The sequence below is a fragment of the Arvicola amphibius genome, chromosome X, assembly GCF_903992535.2.
Source record: "Arvicola amphibius chromosome X, mArvAmp1.2, whole genome shotgun sequence".
NCBI lineage: Eukaryota > Metazoa > Chordata > Mammalia > Rodentia > Cricetidae > Arvicola > Arvicola amphibius.
Window position 1 is genome coordinate 137,460,994 of NC_052065.1, and position 19,828 is coordinate 137,480,821.

Below are 19,828 nucleotides of genomic sequence, written 5' to 3' on the forward strand. Positions count from 1 at the left end.
ACTTTATACTCATTACAGGAAAAGTCTATCAGAATGAAGTCTCAATCCTGAATATCTATGCCCCTAATACAAAAGCACCCACTTATATAAAAGAAACATTACTAGAACTGAAGACAGCCATCAAACCAAACACACTAATAGTGGGAGACTTCAACACTCCTCTTTCAACAATGGACAGGTCAATCAGACAGAAACCTAACAGAGAATTAAGAGACTTAATAGAGGTAATGAACCAAATGGACTTAACAGACATCTATAGAACATTCCACCCAATCAGGAAAGAATATACCTTCTTCTCTGCGGCTCATGGAACCTTTTCGAAAATTGACCACATACTCGGTAACAAAGCAAACTTCCACAGTTACAAAAACATATTAGTAACCACCTGCATCTTATCGGATCACCATGGATTAAAATTAGAATTCAACAACAATGCTACTCCCGGAAAGCCCACAAACTCATGGAAACTGAACAGTCAACTACTGAACCACACCTGGGTCAAGGAAGAAATAAAGAAAGAAATTAAAGTCTTTCTTGAATTTAATGAAAATAAAGACACAACATACTCAAACTTATGGGACACTATGAAAGCAGTGCTAAGAGGAAAATTCATAGCACTAAGTGCCCACTTAAAAAAAACGGAGAAAGCACACATTGGAGACTTAACAGCACACCTGAAAGCTTTAGAAAAGAAAGAAGCAGACTCACCTAGGAGGAGTAGAAGACTGGAAATTATCAAACTGAGGGCAGAAATCAACAAAATAGAAACACAGAAAACAATCCAAAGAATCAATGAAACAAAAAGCTGGTTCTTGGAGAAAATCAACAAGATTGACAAACCCCTAGCCAAACTAATCAAACGGCAGAGAGAGAACACACAAATTAATAAGATCAGAAATGAAAAAGGGGACATAACCACAGACATAGAGGAAATTCAGAGAATCATTAGATCTTACTACAAAAGCCTGTATGCCACAAAATTGGAAAATGTAAAAGAAATGGACACTTTTTTAGATAAGTACCATATACCAAAGTTAAACCAGGACCAGGTAAATGCTCTAAATAGTCCTGTTAGTCGCGAAGAATTGGAAACTGTTATCAGAAACCTCCCTACCAAAAAGAGCCCAGGACCTGATGGGTTCAATGCAGAATTCTACCAGAACTTCCAAGAAGACCTAATACCTATACTTCTTAAAGTATTTCATAATATAGAGACAGAACAGTCATTGCCAAATTCCTTTTATGAAGCTACAATTACCCTGATACCTAAACCACACAAAGACTCAACCAAGAAAGAGAATTACAGGCCAATCTCACTCATGAACATCGATGCAAAAATTCTCAATAAAATACTGGCAAACAGAATCCAAGAACACATTAGAAAAATTATCCACTACGATCAAGTAGGCTTCATCCCAGAGATGCAGGGCTGGTTCAACATACGAAAATCTATCAATATAATCCATCATATAAATAAACTGAAGGATAAAAACCATATGATCATCTCATTAGATGCAGAAAAAGCATTTGACAAAATTCAGCACCCCTTTATGATAAAGGTCTTGGAGAGATTAGGGATACAGGGGTCATTCCTAAATATAATAAAGGCTATTTACAGCAAGCCGACAGCTAACATCAATTTAAATGGAGAGAAACTCAAGGCCACCCCAATAAATTCAGGAACGCGACAAGGCTGTCCACTCTCTCCTTATCTCTTCAATATAGTTCTTGAAGTTCTAGCAATAGCAATAAGACAAAACAAGGGGATCAAGGGGATTCGAATTGGAAAGAAAGAAGTTAAACTTTCGTTATTTGCAGATGATATGATAGTGTACATAAGCGACCCGAAAAACTCCACCAAAGAACTCCTACAGCTGATAAACTCCTTTAGTATCGTGGCAGGATACAAGATCAACTACAAAAAATCAGTTGCCCTCCTATATACAAAGGATAAGGAAGCAGAGAAAGAAATCAGAGAAGCGTCACCTTTCACGATATCCACAAATAGCATAAAATATCTTGGGGTAACTATAACCAAGGAAGTGAAAGACCTATTTGACAAGAACTTTAAGTCTTTGAAGAAAGAAACTGACGAGGATACCAGAAAATGGAAGGATCTCCCTTGCTCTTGGGTTGGGAGGATCAACATAGTAAAAATGGCAATACTACCAAAGGCAATCTATAGATTTAATGCAATCCCCTTAAAGATCCCATCAAAATTCTTCACAGATCTTGAGAGGACAATAATCAACTTTATATGGAAGAACAAGAAACCCAGGATAGCCAACACAATCTTATACAATAAAGGAACTTCTGGAGGCATTACCATCCCTGACTTCAAACTCTATTACAGAGCTACAGTATTGAAAACAGCTTGGTATTGGCATAAAAATAGAGAAGTCGACCAATGGAATTGAATAGAAGACCCAGATCTTAACCCACAAACCTATGAACACCTAATTTTTGATAAAGGAGCTAAAAGCACACAATGGAAGAAAGAAAGCATCTTCAACAAATGGTGCTGGCATAACTGGATGTCAACCTGTAGAAGAATGAAAGTAGATCCATGTCTATCACCATGCACAAAACTCAAGTCCAAATGGATTAAAGACCTCAATATCAATCTGAACACACTGAACCTGTTAGAGAAGAAAGTGGGAAGTACTCTACAACATTTGGGTACAGGAGACCGCTTCCTACGTATAGCCCCAGCAGCACAGACATTAAGGGCAACATTGAATAAATGGGACCTCCTGAAGCTGAGCAGCTTCTGTAAAGCAAAGGACACTGTCACTAAGACAAAAAGGCAGCCTACTGACTGGGGAAAGATCTTCACCAAGCCCGCAACAGACAAAGGTCTGATCTCCAAAATATATAAGGAACTCAAGAGACTAGACTTTAAAATGCTAATGAACCCAATTAAAAAATGGGGCACTGAACTGAACAGAGAATTCTCAACAGACGAAGTTCGAATGGCCAAAAGACACTTAAGGGCATGCTCAACCTCCTTAGCAATCAGGGAAATGCAAATCAAAATGACGTTGAGATACCATCTTACACCTGTCAGATTGGCTAAAATCAAAAACACCAATGATAGCCTTTGCTGGAGAGGATGTGGAGTAAGGGGTACACTCATCCATTCCTGGTGGGAATGCAAACTTGTGCAACTGCTTTGGAAAGCAGTGTGGAGGTTTCTCAGGAAATTTGGGATCAACCTATCCCAGGACCCAGCAATCCCACTCTTGGGAATTTACCCAAGAGATGCCCAATCTTATTACAAAAGCATTTGTTCAACTATGTTTATAGCAGCATTATTTGTAATAGCCAGAACCTGGAAACAACCTAGATGCCCTTCAGTGGAAGAATGGATGAAGAAAGTGTGGAATATATACATATTAGAGTACTACTCGGCGGTAAAAAACAATGACATCTTGAATTTTGCATGCAAATGGATGCAAATAGAAAACACCATCCTGAGTGAGGTAACCCAGGCCCAAAACGATGAACATGGGATGTACTCACTCATAATTGGTTTCTAGCCATAAATAAAGGACATCGAGCCTATAATTCGTAAAAAATCCTAGAGAAGCTATGTAAGAAGGTGAACCCAAAGAAAAACATAGTTATCCTCCTGGATACTGGAAGTAGACAAGATTGCCGGACAAAAAATGGGAACATGGGGGTGGGGTGAGATGGGGGGAGGGGGGATGGGGAGAGAAAAGTGTGAAGTGGAGGATGGGAAGAGCTTGGGGGAATAGGATAGTTGGGATATAGGAAAAGTGGATATGGGAACAAGGAAATATATATCTTAATTAAGGGAGCCATTCTAGGGTTGGCAGAGACTTGACTCTAGAGGGGTTCCCAGGTATCCAGGAAGACGCCCCCAGCTAGGTCCTTGGGCAGCTGAGGAGAGGGTGCCAGAAATGTACAGATCCTATTGCCATACTCATGAATATCTTGCATATCACCATAGAACCTTCACCTGGCATTGGATGGAGAAAATGACAGAGCCCCACATAGGAGCACCGGACTGAGCTCCCAAGGTCCCGATGAGGAGCAAAAGGAGGGAGATCATGAGCAAGGAAGTCAGGACCGGGTGAGGGGTGCGTTCACCCATTGAGACAGTGGGACAGATCTAACGGGAGACCACCAAGTCCAGTTGGAATGGGACTGATGGAACAGGGGACCAAACCAGACTCTCTGAATGTGGCTGACGGTGGAGGAGGACTGAGAAACCAAGGACAATGGCAATGAACATGAACTCTACAGCATGGACGGGCTCACTGTGAGCCTTGTCAGTTTGGTTGCTCACCTTCCTGGACTTAGGGGGAGCTGGGAGGACCTTGGACTTAACATAGTGAAGGGAACCCTGATGGCTCTTTGTCTTGGAGAGGGGTGGAGTGGGGGTATGGGTGGAAGGGAGGGGAGGGAAGGGGGAGGAAATGGAAATCTTTAATAAAAAAAATGAGAAAAAAAAAAGAAAGTGAAACAGTCCTTCAGGGTTCCTACTTCATGAAAGAGTCTGCCAGACATTCTGCAGGACACAGAAGATACTATGGGCCTGTAGGCTATAGATGGATACCCCAACACTGCAGAAGAATATTGGGTGACAGTCCAGGCAGCATGATGTTTTTGTCAATTCTAGAACTTTGGAAGTTGCTTACAATGCACTTCCTGTTGACTTAGGTAATATTATATATCCTTCTGGGGCCTCTGAAGAATTGAAGACAGTTATAGTTTTCCTTAGTTATGATAAAAGATAAATTAGATATGAAACTTTACTCACAAAGGTAGGATAGATGATAAGAGTATTTTCCTTAATTTGCAAAATGCAAATTGACTAAATATTATAACTACAATTCTTGTTTAAGAACTGTTTTGTATATGTAATTTTACTATGTTAAAGTTAAAACCTTTCTTTTTATTTAGACAGAAAAGGAGAGAAGATGTGAGATGCCCTTCTGTATATATGTTACTTTTATTGGATAATGAATAAAGCTGTTTTGGTCAATGGCTTAGCACAGCAAAACCAGGTGAGAGGCGGGGGGAGGGGAGGGAGAGGGTAGGTGGATTCAGGAGGATGCCATGTAGCTGCCAAATGAGAAAGATGCCTGCCAGACCTTATTGGTAGGCCACAGCCTCGTGGTGCTACACAGATTAATAGAAATGGGTTAATTTAAGATGTAAAAGTTAGTTAATAAGAAGCCAGAGCTAATAGGCCAAACAGTATTGCAATTAATACAGCTTCTGTGTGATTATTCTGATCTGGGTGGCTGGGAAATGAACAAGCAGTCTCTGGCTACAATTCAGTTACATCAAGTTCTCATAATTAAATTCCTAACTGAGGTAAGGAAGTAAAGTATAAACAACAATTTTTGTTGAGAGAAGGGGGCAGTGATGGTCCAGCAAGACCAAGCCTGTTTGAAAATAATCACTAGAGAAGAACTAGATATGAGATACACAGATTTTATATGTAAAACTTCCACAATTGTAATGATGACAACTACATTGATTTAAATCTTCTAAAATACAAGATGTCAAGCCAGGCATTGTAATGTATACATTTAATCCCAGTACTCAGGAGGTTGAGATAGGCAGAGCTCTGTGAGTTTGAAGTTAGCCTAGTTTAAAAGGCAACTTCTGAGACAGCCAGGTATATATAGACATGGTCTCAAAATGAAACAAAAGATGCCAAGATAGAAATATACATGCAAGAAAGTTATTGGAGTAAATTCATGTGAAAGAATATGCAGAGAGTTAAAAGACTGGGATAGCCATCATACCATGATGCAGAGCTAATTCCTGAAGAAGGAGATGTAAGCAAGGTCTTAGACTGCAATGCAGTTGTATGGTTTCAGCAAGATTGTTGGAGAATCTTCAAGCTAAAAATGGCCATTAGAAGAATCTAGGTCTCCATGGAATGGTCTTCATTAGTATTCTTGCCTTGCTTTTTCAGTACTTGGGAGCCATCCATGGAAATGGTGGCCTTGGCAGGAAAATAATGATGGATTAAAGAATGCAGCAGTTGGGCACTTGGCCAGCTACACTCCTTTTGGTTAGACATTTTAGAGGCACTTTATGGTGGTCACCACAAGAACTAAATTCAACACTGGTTGCCAGAACACTATGGGCCAAAAACATATCTTCAAGCTATATGAAGTCTAATAGGGTCATCTATCAGCCTCTGTTCTTGCCACTAATAAATGCTTCACCATCAATGCACAAGAAGTAAGGTTTAAGGTACAAAGTTAGAACACACACACAAAAATTAACTGATTTGGATTTTAAAATGCACTGCCATACCCCTTCCCTGAGCTGTTTCCCCATTCCCAGACCTATCCCTGGTCACACATACTGTGTACCAGCTCAGTCTGGTGAGTGTCCCAGATTCCCACCCAAACTTTCTTCACACTCCCAAGCCTATATCAGATAGTACAGATTGTGCATTAGCTGAGGCAGATCAAACTGGGAGTCACATTTGCATGCTTTCTTCATTACCATTGAACTGAAATAACTCCCACAACACCAATCAACAATCAGTACCAAGTGCCTAAAGGACTAATCTACAAACTCTGCATACCAGATTTTAAGTCATACAAGCTTGGGCAACAGCAAAACCAAACCAAACTTCCATACAACAGAGTCAGTCTAGGATCTCACATAAGACCCATAATCAATGAAAGAAGTCCACAAACCCAGATCAACATGTGTGCAAGCAAGCACACACATACTATAAAAGAACAAGATAGTATTCTCCTCCTTATATTCACCAGTCCTGTAGAAGTATGACTCAATGAGAATTACCTAGGTCAGGTCCTCAACCTGTGGTTTGCAACCCCTTTAGGGGTTGCAAATCATATATCCTGCATATCAGATATTTATAATATGATTCATAATAGTAGCAAACAGTTATGAAGTAGCAATGAATTAATTTTATGGTTGGAGGGTCACCAAAACAGGAGGAACTATATTAAAGGGTCACAACATTAGAAAGGTTGAGAACCACTGAACTAAATGAACACCAGGAAATGAAAAAATCAGGATTTTAAAACTGCATTCAATAAAGAGACAGAAATGCTGAAGAAAATTCAAGCTGAAATGAAGATGAAGTTGAAAAACATTAATAACCCAAGTAGAAAACTCAGAAGAATGCTTTTCAGGAATCAATCAAGTAGAAAATAGAATATACAGACTTGAAGATAAAGTAGAGGAATTAAGCCACAAAGCAAATATGAAAAATAAAATACATGAAAGGAATTTTAAAAATCCTAATATTCATATGGAAGCAATAAAGGCCCCTGCATAGCCAAAGCAATCCTGAGCAAAAGGACCAATGTTGGAGGGATTACCATACCAGATTTCAAGCTATATACAGAGCTATAGTAATAAAGAAAAAAGAGCATTGTTATGGCAAAAAAACATGTAGACTCACGGAACATAATAGAACACTCAAACATGAGTGATTGTAATTAGAATCCTCTGATATGGCAAAGATGCTAAAAATATACACTGCAAGAAGGACACACCATTTTCAACAAATGATATTGGGAAAATTGGATGTTCATATGTAGAAGAATGAAATTAAAACCATGTCTACCATCCTGCATAAAATCAACTCCAAATGGATCAGAGACCTTAATATGAAACCTGAAACACTAAAACTGATAGAAGAAAACATAGGCAGTACCTTACAAGATAAAGGTATAGTAAATAACTTTATTAAAAGAACTGTATTTTCTCAGGAATTAAAGTCAATAATTGAAAAATAAGACCTCATAAAACTAAAAACTTTATATCCTAAGAACTTGATTTTCTCCTATGCAGCTATGTTCATTATCACTCTTTTTACAATAGTTAGGATATGGAAACTATATAAATGATCTTTAACTGATGAACAGATACTGAAAATGTGGTACACATGCAGTGGAATCCTATTCAGCTGTAAAGAAAACTGAAATCACAAAAGCCTCAGAAAAATAAAGGGATCTGGAAAATATTCTGAGGTAACCCCCACTCTGAAGAGTAATGTCACATGTTCTCTCTTATTTGTGGATCCTTGTTCCAAATCTTTAGATTTGGATATATATACCCTGAAGTAAGTGAAGAAGCAAGAAAAGTAGAAAGGGACCATGGTGGGAGTAGGGGATAAGAGCTCTAGGTGTGGGGTATAATAGAACACTGGTTCCATGAAGAGGGAAAGGAGAAAACAGGGAGGGGCTTTAATTGTGGAGGAGTAGGGGTAATACAGAAAGAGAGGCAGGAAAGAGATAAATAACACTAAAGATGTTTGAAAAAATATAAAAACATTTTTAAAAGTTTACTTAAACACAAACACACACAGTTTAAACAGAATTATGCCACATGGGATGACAATGCTCTCCCCAACAACCATTATTATGTAAAACAAACAAACAAAAAAACAACAAAACAAAGAAGCCAGCCATGGGAAAACTTCCCTTCAAGTTCTTGGTAAGAGCAGATCTAAGAGACTAATAAAGTAATACAGACCCTTGATCACCTACCAGAACTTGAGTGTAAGACCCTATTGCTGAAGACACTGCATACTTTAGACACAAAATTTGCAGGGATTGAACTGGAAATGATATAGAAGCCTCCTCCCTGAGGACAAATTCTCATCGTATCAGAAGGTGCTATGCAAGCTGTCAAGGGAGAAAAGGAATTAATAGCCCCACCTAGCTGTTAAGCCTGCAAACCAGGACAATGACCAGTTGGCATGACATCCCCACTAGTGCAATAATGGCAACTATATTTTGAGGGTAACCAATAGACCTACTCAATAAGAGGAAAATTATGACTGGTACTATAAAGCTAGCCAATTATCCATGGCTGGAGTGATCATAGACCCTGGAGAACCTACCACTGCCATTTTCCTAAATCTCAATCTCTAACCGTATTCTAAATACTACAGGTAAGGGTAGTTAGTTCTCACCCCCAATCAAAGAAGCTTATTTTTGTACCATACAAAAGTTACTACAAAGATCTACAACTTGTCCAAATATAGAGAACAAATGACTATGGCGTGTCCAACCCCAATAAATAAGTCCACAACACAACCCCTATACCTAAGAGTCAGGGAATATCATAGGAGAAGGGGGTAGAAAGAGTGTAAGAGCCAGAGTACCAAGACATGTGCTACAAAACAGTGTCTTCTATGTATGATAGGGAAGCTATACCCATGAAATCTCAGAATACGGTCACCTAAACAAGATCAGCATGAGACAACAGCAGTTGACATACTAATGTGGACTGAGGAAATTTTCACTCACCCCCTAGATGCATAGCTATGTACAATCAATGGCTGTAGAGAGATAAAGACAGAGGGGGGGAAGAGGGAGAGAGAGAAAGAGAATAAGAATAAGTTTTCTCTAGTATTGCAATCTTGTTTTCTCCTGATAAGCAATCCCAAGTGATCAGTCCTAAATGATTGTACATATAAGTAATACTAACTAGACTCAGTAGGTTGTATACTTGTTCAAAGTAAATAAAACACAATGCCAGAATAGAAAGGTAGTTTCATGGTATGGAGGAGAAAAATGACAATCCAAAAAGAAAAGAACCATGAGATAAAGCAAACTGTCTGCAAGCATTATAAGACAATACATAATGAAGTTTAAAAAAGCAGAAATTAATGATAACTGACAAAAGCAGAGCTCAGATCTTTTTGACATTAACTGAATAAATACTACTACATATACATTAATTATGAGAATTTACTATGAGAAAAGAGTACACACACTTACACACACTGATGAAGGGTGCCAATGGAAAGGGGAAGGATGGTGGGGGGAAGAGAATGAACGCAAATTCCATATTATTTGCAATATTGTTTGGCCAATAACTTAAGCATATTTCTGGCTAATTCATATCTTAAATTAACCCATCTCTATTAATCTATGTATTGCCATGAGGCTGTGGCTTACTAGGTAAATTCCAGCATCTGTCATGGCTTCTCTCTGACTCCACCTTCTTTCTCCCAGCATTTAGTTTACTTTTCCCCACCTAGCTCTGTTCTACCCTATTGCAGGCCCAAAACAGCTTCTTTATTAACCAATGGTATTCACAGCATACAGAAGGTAATCCTACATCATAACACTATATTCTATTTCCCATTGTAGTAGGAGGCCGCTTGTTCGGCCTGGCTGCCCAGAACCAAAATAACCACAAGAAACTATACTAATTAAAACACTGCTTTGCCCATTAGCTCTGACTTCTTATTGGTTAACTGTTACATCTTAATTTAACACATTTCTAGTAATCTGTGCATCACCACTAAGTTGTCACCTACCAGCAAAGTTTTAGCACGTCTGCCTCCGGCGGTTCCATGGCTTCTCTCTCTGTGCCTTCCTTTTCCCAGCATTCAGTCCAGTTTTTCCCCACCTACCTAAGTTCTGCCCTATAAACAAGCCAAGGCAGTTTCTTTATTCATTAACCAAATTTAAGAACTATCTATTTACATATCCATCCCTAAGAAGGTGACAGAAAGAAAACTTCAACCTAAAGAGGTTAACCACATTCAAGAAAACACAAGAAAAACAATAATCCCAGACTAGTAAAGCAAAGGAGGGGACACACACACAAACACACACACACACACACACACACACACACACACACACACACACACACACACACACACACACGTACACATGCATGCACGGGCACATACATGTGCACACACACATGAATACCAAAACTACAAAATAACAGGAATCAACAGATACTCTACTCCTCATGGATATCTCAACATCAATGGTCCCAATTATCCAATAAAAAGGCACAAACTATCAGGTTTAATGTAAAAACAAGATCCATCCTTCTGTTATATCCAAGAAACACACCTCAACATTGAGGATAGACATCACCTCAGTGTAAAAAGATGGAAAATATATTCAAAGCAAATGGACTTAAGAAGCAAACTGGGGTAGCCACTGTAATATCTGACAAAATAGACTTCAACCCAAAATTAATCAGAAGACATAGGAAAGGACACTACATGACCATCAAAGGAAAAATCAAAGAGAACATTGTAATTCTTAATATCTCCAAATACAAGAGCCCCTAAGTTTGTAAAAGAATGCTACTAAAGCTTAAATCACATATTGACTCTTACACGCTGATAGTGGGAAACTTCAATACTCCACTCTCACCAATCCATCATCCAGACAAAAGCTCAACAGAAAAATGCAGGAGCTAACAAATGTTAGAAAACAAATGGACCTAATAGATATTTACAGAACATTTTACCCAAACACACACACACACAAAAAAAATATTATCTTCTCAGAAACTCATGGAACTTTCTTAAAATTGACCACATACTCACACACAAAACAAGACCAACAACCACATGAAAATTGAAATAACACCTGCATCCTATCTGAGAACCACATATTAAATCTGGATGAAAACAGCAGAAAGCTTACAAACTCAAGGAAACTAAACTTTCTACTCAATGAAAAATGGGTCAAATCAGAAATTAAGAAATTAAAGACTATCTGGAATTAAATGAAAAGGAATACACAACATACACAAATGTATGGGACACAATGAAAGTGGTTCTAAGAGACAAGATCATATCACTAAGTGCCTGTATAAAAACTTGGAGAGACTCATTTTAGTAATTTAACAGCACACCTGAAAGCTCTAGAATGAAAAGAAATCGCACACAAAAGGAGTAGATGGCAAGAAATAAACTCAGGGCTGAAATCAATGAAATAGAAACAAAAAAATACAAAAATTCAATAAACAAAGAGTTGGTTCTATGAGAAAAATCAGTAGGATTGAAAAACCACTATCCAAATTAACAAAAAGGCAAAGGGAGAATATCCAAATTAATAGAATTAGGAGTGAAAGGGAGGCATACCAACAGACACCATGGAAAAACGGAGAATCATGGAGACATACTTTGAAAACCTGTACCTCATCAAATTGGAAAAATATAAAAGAAATTGAAAATTGTCTTGATAGGCACCTCTTGCCAAAGTTAAATCCAGATCAGACAAGCAATTTAGAAAAAAACTATATCCTAGTGAAATATATGTAGTTATTAAAAGCCTCAACAAAAAAAGCCTAGTGCCAGATGGTTTTCATGCAGAATTCTATCAGACTTTCAAAGAAGAGTTAACATCAATACTCCTCAAAATATTCCACAAAATAGAAACAGAAGGAACACTGCCCAGTTCATTTTATGAGGCCACAATTATCCTGATACCCAAATGAACAGAGAAAGAGCATTACAGCAAATAGACTTATACTTAACATCCTGTACAAAACTCAACTCCAAATGGATAAACACATAAATATAAAAACAGATACATTGAACCTGATAGAAGAATTAAGTGGAGAATATCCTCAAACTCATTGGCACAGAAAAAGACGTTTTGGACAGACCACTGTTAGAAAAGACACTAAGATCAACAATTAATAAATAGGACCTCATGAAACTAAGAAGCTTCTTCAGGGCAAAAGACACTGTAATCCAACAAAGTGGCAGCCTACAGAATGGATAAAATTTTTTACCATCTATACATCTGATAGGCTAATATCCAAAATACATAAAGAACTCAAAAATTAGATAACAAAAAAACAAAAAATCCAGCTAAAATGGGGTACACCTGTGGAAGAAGGTGAAGAGGAATTGTGTGGGAGCCAGAGGGATTGAGAACAGTGAGAGAGCCTGGCCAACAGAATCAACTAAGCAGGGTTCAGGGGGGCTCACACTGAAGTGGCAATTGCAGAGCCTGCATAAGTCTACGCTAGGTCCTCTGCTTATATGTTATGGTTGTTGGCTTGGTTTCTTGGGATAACTCTTGACAGTCGAAGTGGGGGTATCTTAGACTTTTTTTGCCTGCTCCTGAAACCCTTTTCTCCTAGTGAGTTGCCTTGCCCAACCTTCATGTGAGGGGTTGTTCCTGATCTTATTGTCTCTTGTTAGTCAGTGCTTGGTTGATGTCCCTGGAAGGGCTATTATTTCTTTTTTTGGGGGGGGGGGTTAATGAGGGGAATGAACCTGGTGGAGAGGGGAGGTGGAGGAACTGGTAGGAGTGGAAGGAGGGGAAGCTGCTGTTGGGATATACTGTATGAGAGAAGAATAAATAATAAAAAAATGGGGTACAGATCTAAACAGAGAATTCTCAAAAGAGGAACTCAAATCGCTGAGAAACACTTAGAGAATGTTTGACATTCTTGGCCATTAGGGAAATGAAAATCAAAACTATGTTGAGATCTCATTTTACACAAGTCAGCAGAATGGCCAAGGTCAATAAAACAAATGATAGCTCATACTGGTGAGGATGTGGAGTAAGGGGAACAGTCTTACATTGTTGGTGGGGATGCAAATTTGTACAGCCACTATGAAAATCAGTGCAACAGTTCCTCAGGAAAACAGGAATTGAACTACCTCAATGACAAGCTATATCATTCTTGGACATAAGCCCAAAGGATGCTCCATCCTACCACAAAGACTGTTGCTCAACCATGTTCATTTCTGTTCTATTCATAATAGCCAGAAACTGGAAACAACCTAGGTGTTTCACAACAGAAGAATAGATTTAAAAATATGTGGCATATTTATACAATGGAGTATTACTCAGCTGTTAAAAATAATGATATCATGAAATTCATAGGCAAATGGATGAACTAGAAAAAAATCTGGAGTGAGGTAACCCTGACCCAGAAAGATACATATGGCATGTATTTTTTTGTATGTGGATATTAGCCATTAAGTAAATGATAACCAAGCTACAATCCATAGATCCAGTGAGGTTAGATATAGAGGAAGAAACTAGAGGGTACAGTACAGATAGATCTTGTTAGAAAAGAAAAATAAAATAGGCAATATGGTTGAGAGGTGGGGCTGGAACTGGAGGACCAAGGGGGCTGAGGGAAGTAATATGGGGAGAGATAACTAAAATTAAGTGTTATTTGAGGAATAGTATGGAAACTTAATACAGTAGAGACTTACTAAAATATTTACATATATGAAAGCCATCTGGAGAAAGTTACTAGATAATGGGGAAACAAAGCTCCCAACTGGCCATCCCTTAAAACCAAATGAAGCACTGGGATTGGCTTACAACTAACTAAGTTCTTGGCCAAAGGGGTCTCTTTCAATCCCCAAACAACCCAGGCTGCTGCCAAGGTTATTTGTTGTTCTCCACAAAATGACAGCAAGACCCAATTGCTGAGGACAAAACCAATATAACTCATTGAACATAGAGAAGTTGAGCTGATGGCCTACATGAAATCTTCACTCCTATTAATTTTGGTATAGGAATGTACTTTGCACATTACCAAAAGAGAAATATATTACCAATCCAGCCACAAACACTTTGATATACAATGGTATCTTGCCTGAATGATACGCTAGGGCAATGGTGGCACAAAGCTTGTGGAAGTAACTAACCAATATCTAATTTAACTTAAGGCACATTCCACGAGCTGGAACCCATAGCTGAGAGCTAGGGTAAAACCAATACTACTAGTCTAAACAACAATGTAGTGACATCTAATGATATTCTGCTATACTCATAGATCAGTGTATTGTTCATTCATCATTAAAGAAGCTTCCTCTTTTGGCAGATGGAAACAAATACAGAGACTCACAGTCAAGCAATATGCAGAGAATGAGAGACCTCAGAACACTCAGTCCTAAATGGGAAGTCTCCATCAAATCCCTCCCCACACGGTTCAAGGAACCCTGTGGAAGAAGAGGTGGAAAGAGTGTAGGAGCCAAGAGAATAGAGAGTAGGACTTATTTCCTTTGTTGAACAGAAGCTTTTTAATATCATATAATTCTATTTGCCAATCCCTGTGCTATTGGAGTCCTTTTCAGAAAGTCCTTACTTATACCTATATCCCGATGTGTTTCCCTTTGTTATATTTTCTAGCAATTTTCGGGCTTCATTTTAAGGTCTTTGGTTCACTTTGAATTGATTTGCATACAGGGGAGAGATATGTATCTAGTTTCATTCTTCTACATGTGGATAGTTCTTTTCCCGTCAAAGAAGCTGTCTTTTCTTCAATATGTTTTGATTCCTTAGGTAAAATTTAGATGTTTCTTTCTGGAGCCTTTATTGTATTCCATTTGTCTACATGTCTATTTGTATACTAGCCCACACTACAAGAAAAAAAGTGTAATTGTTTTTGAAAAGAAAAAATAATGCAATTGAGGAGGGTGAAAATAATTCAAATTTCTCATACACAGATGGTGGTTAATGTGAATTTTCTGAATGTAAAAAATGTTGTAGCCCTTTCAGAAAAGTCTGGCAAATTATACAAAGGAGTTTCAATATGATATAATTATACATGAATATAATGTGTTTTGATTACATTTTGCTGGCTTGAAATTTGGAGGGTAGAAGAGAAATGGAATGATTTTTAAAATATTCATGATGTGGAAATGACAAAACTCTATAATGGCTAGAAACAGATGATGGAGAAGGGTGAGGATGCCTCATAACTGACCATGTTTAAAGTCCAATTCCTGTCTCCCTCCTATGTTGCATTTCTATGCTCCTAAGGGCAGTAAGTGGGTTGTCCTCCTAGCACAGAGTAGGCATTCACTACTAAACGGAGTATGAGGAATACAGGAAAAAAGATTAAAAGAGCAAAAATATGGCTAACAAAACAGTCACCAGTGGGTCCTTCCAAACAATCAAGCCCAAAGTCACCCTCAAGACCATTCAACAGATGTTCAGCGCCATCCCCCTGAGACCATTCAAGAAGCCTTTTGTCCACTTTCTTACTCAGAAGAATATCTCCCTTCTTTATCAGCCACTTCTTGCCTAGAACTCGCAGGTGTGGCACAGGCTGGGTTTTCCCATGATTCTTTCATTGTTTTCAGACTTTGCATGGGACAATAGGAGGCTTATGTGCAGCTCAAATAAACATGAGGGGTGCCTGATGTTGTAGAAAAGGTCATAGTGGGACTCAACTGGTGGATCTCTGATCACCAGGTAAAGAATCCTAAGAGCAAAGAGGTTTACTGATTCAGAAATTTGGTCCTCAAGCCCCAAATTTAAAAAGCAGAAAACACGGCTGCTAGAAAAAGCTTAGACACTGAATGAATATTTTGCTGCCATTCTCAGAGTTGACAAACAGGGGCAGAGTAGTACTGACTCCTGAGACAGACACCAAGAAAAGGAAGCTATCTATCTGTTCCAGTTTTTATTTCCAAGAAAGAAGTGGGAGGAACACACAGTAGAAGTCCCCAAACTCTACTAGAGTGAACATTCTGTTCATCACACTGCTTATGAGATAATGTATGACTTCTTTAATATTGTGGTAAATTATATTTTCTTTTCATGGTTGTTCTACAATAAGGATGACTTCGAAGTCCCAATATTTGTCCAAAGAGTTCATATTACTTCTGTATCTTTGTAGTCACTTACCTAAAGTAAAATGAACTGCTTTTAAGTTTTAACCAAAGTGTATCCTGCTAAAATGCAACAACAAAATAAGACCACTGTAGGAGAATGGATTATTGAAGTGCTCCTAAATAGGAGAGTTCAGCATTTTTATTCAGTAATTAAATAGTGAAACTTAAAACTATTTTTTTCATGAAACTTACTGGTGGTATATTATGTTCATTCAGTACATAACATTTTGGACAATAATTTTGTTTAAATTTTTTACTAATAAAGTATTCATAAGAGCATTTTAGAGTTGATATTCAATTCGTGCACTAAATGAAAGTTTCCAATAGTTTTGAAAGGTTCTTCATAGTTCTTTTTCAGAACAGAAAGGTTTCTAGCCTACCTTCTCCCAAGACTTATTCTGCAACTACATTGACAGCCTTGATCTGGGTAAGAGGGGCACACTAAGGGTAAAATTTGGTCAGAGAACATTAGTGAAAATGAGAGAAAGACAGCAGCGCTGTAAATTCTTGCAAAAGCCAGGTTCCTCCCTCAGCTTCATGGCTGAGCAAAATGAGGCATGCTGAACTGTAAAGACCAAATGAGTGGCAAATTCAGGGCTGGAAGGTCTAACTGAGTTTGAAAACATGTATACTGGGTGTCATTCTCAAACGCAGCTTGCTTCAGCTGTTTCACAGTGTTAGGTAGGCCCAAAAAAGCCCTATGCTGATTTCCAGGACTGTGTCGCAAAACTAGAACAAATCGTGAGAACAGCCTTACAGCAAGGAAAGAAATGTTTTCCTCAGCCAGTGTAAGGTTAGTATTATCACCCTGGGATGGAGATTGGAGCCGCCACAGCCCTCTGTGCCAGGCCCCAAAGCCCAAAACTAGATGAACCCGTGTGTCCTGGCCACCTAAGACACCCCTTCCCAGACCCGAGCAGCGGCACCTACCTGTGCTGGAGGTTGCGACTCAGAAGTTTGCGGAGACAAAAATCAAGCAAAGAGAGGCTGAAGCGCAGCCTAGTCCCTCCTTTTGCTTTTTACTACCCAGCCCCCAAGGCAGACTGACTCCCGTTCCCCCTCCCCCAGCCTGCTCTAGCCTTGCAGAGAACCTCAAGGCCCCGCCCCGCTCCTCTCCTTCCGGTCTTGCAGGAGTGGGAGCCTCACGGGGGCGCCTTTAAAGACTAGATTCCAGAAATCAGTAAAGCGCTCTAGTTTCATTGAACAGGTTTGGAGGTATAATAAGAGAAAGACGGGTCCAGGATATTAAAATGCATGTAAAATTCTGGTCGCCTTCCTACTATTTCTGTGCTCTTCTATAATCTGGTTATGCTAATATTAATAGTAGTTAATTGAGGTTTCGTAAGAACTAAATTTCTTACATTATCTTTCTATGTGTCACATCCCTCACTACTGAATTTCCATACATTCGGAAGAGCATTTTGAATCAAAGACCCAGTTACTGTGCTAATATAGTGAGCCTTAGAAGAGGAATAAACCACAAGGAATGAGCAACTTTGTGTGAATGAAATTTAATAATAATGCATAATAAAAAACTAAGAAATGAATCATGAAATAATATATCATAAAGGTACAAAAGAAAATAGTTTGCCGATTCAACATCAACAGAAGAAGAAAACATTTTCATTGTTACTGAGGCTTTTTATATTCCTCTATGGTTTTATCCTGGAATTCTTTCTGTCTGCAGTTGTTTATTTGGAAAATTGATATTCTTTTTTAAAAATTCAATTTAGGTATTCCTCTGTGATTCTTGCACTGTTATTTTCTATATATATAAATATATATTCTACTTTATTATTGAGTCCATATGCTTCACATATCAATTATTCTGAACTATAATTTCTCTTTCTGCATATCTTTACCTTGCAGTGAACAAGCAGCATTTTGAACTTTTGTATTTTTCAAATACAGAAAAAAAATTTTCAAACCTGATTTCCAAGCATAAAATGTATTCTTTAATATCTGTTAAGAATTGCCTAGGGTCAGTGAATATACACACTAAAGATTATACCCAAAATGTGAACTAATGCTAAGAAGAATAACTTAATATATGTCAAACTTTGCAATGATCTGAGTACAAAATAATGATCAAAACTAGGACATAGTTCATGCCTTTGTAATTTTATGCTTAAAGAACAAATCAGTGGGGACCACCAGGCAAATAAGAAAAAGGAGAATATTCCAGATAGAAGGAAAGCATGATCTAATGTCTGGTAATATGAAGGAACCTGGCAGTAGTGAATGAGATCAGTAAATGAAATTGATTATAAAGTCCCCAAGAAAAGACAAGAAGTTGATAAAGTTTAATTCTGAGAATTTTTCCATTATAATAGTAAATAACTTTTATGAAACTGAAACTAACTGCTGAATATTGACCTGTTTTATCATAAATATTTAAAGAAGATTATATTATTTGTACATTAGGCGTAAGGCAACTAAGGCACAGATAAGTTAATCAATCTCACTAAGTAAATCATATACAATGGGAACTATAATAAAAACCAAGTAAAAACCTAAAAAGAGTTCTTTCAGAAAAAAATATTTTCATTGGCTCTAGATACTTGACACCAATCTGTAATAAACCATACTAAGAGCTTCCAGAAAATAATACATGGACTCAAATATTGCTATTATAAACCTATGCCTTAGCAGCAGTGATGGTGGGTGCCCTTGGTACATGATGCTACCCAGAAACAGAGCATATAAGGGAGGAAAAGTAGATTGCCTGAATGCATCTATGTGGAGCATACCTACAAGTTTGGTCAAAAGGCTTTGCTTCTCTGAACCTGCATGTCCTATTTCATATGTGGGTATAATACTAGTATCTATCTCACAAGACTATAATGATTAAATGAGACCATGCATGTAAAGTTATGTCTGTCAAGCAGTGTTAGTATTATCTGTTGTTAAGATAGTAATCTTAAAATACAGTATATTTTAGTGGCTGAAATAGAGGAAGTATGAATAACAAGGCAAGACAGAGTCTGAGTACAATTTGATCAATAGTAAATGGATAGTAGAAGAAAAGTTTCTTGTCAGGGGACATGGTGGCATATGCCTTTAATCCCAGTACTTGGAAGGTAAAGGCAGGAGAATCTCTGTAAAGTTCAAGGCCAGCCTGCTCTACATAGCAAGTTCTAGGACAGTCAGGGCTACATAGAGAGTCCCTGTCTCAAAAAGAAAGAAAGAGAGAAAAAAAGAAAGGAAGGAAGGAAGAAGGAAGGAAGGAAGGAAAGAAGGAAGGAAAGCATTGAAATTATTTACTTGTTGACTTTCTTGATTGTGTGTGTGTGTGCGCGTGTGTGTATGTGTGTGTATATGTGTGTGTGTGTGTGTGTGTGTGGAACAACTTACATAATGTATGAACTTACATACTGTATGGCACAGAACATATTTTAGGAATGAGTAAATATATGGATGGATTAAAAT

At 38.0% G+C, this 19,828-nt stretch overlaps 1 protein-coding gene across 2 annotated transcripts in view; it reads right to left on the minus strand.

The window, feature by feature from the left end:
* Tmlhe (trimethyllysine hydroxylase, epsilon) overlaps window positions 1-17,474 on the minus strand; it is a 114,485-nt gene extending 97,011 nt beyond the window's left edge. For both annotated transcript variants that reach the window (XM_038316837.1, XM_038316836.1), the window contains exon 1: window positions 17,330-17,474. The gene's annotated coding sequence lies outside the window, so the exon portion shown is untranslated. The remainder of the gene's footprint in view (window positions 1-17,329) is intronic.
* Window positions 17,475-19,828: the final 2,354 nt, after the last annotated feature.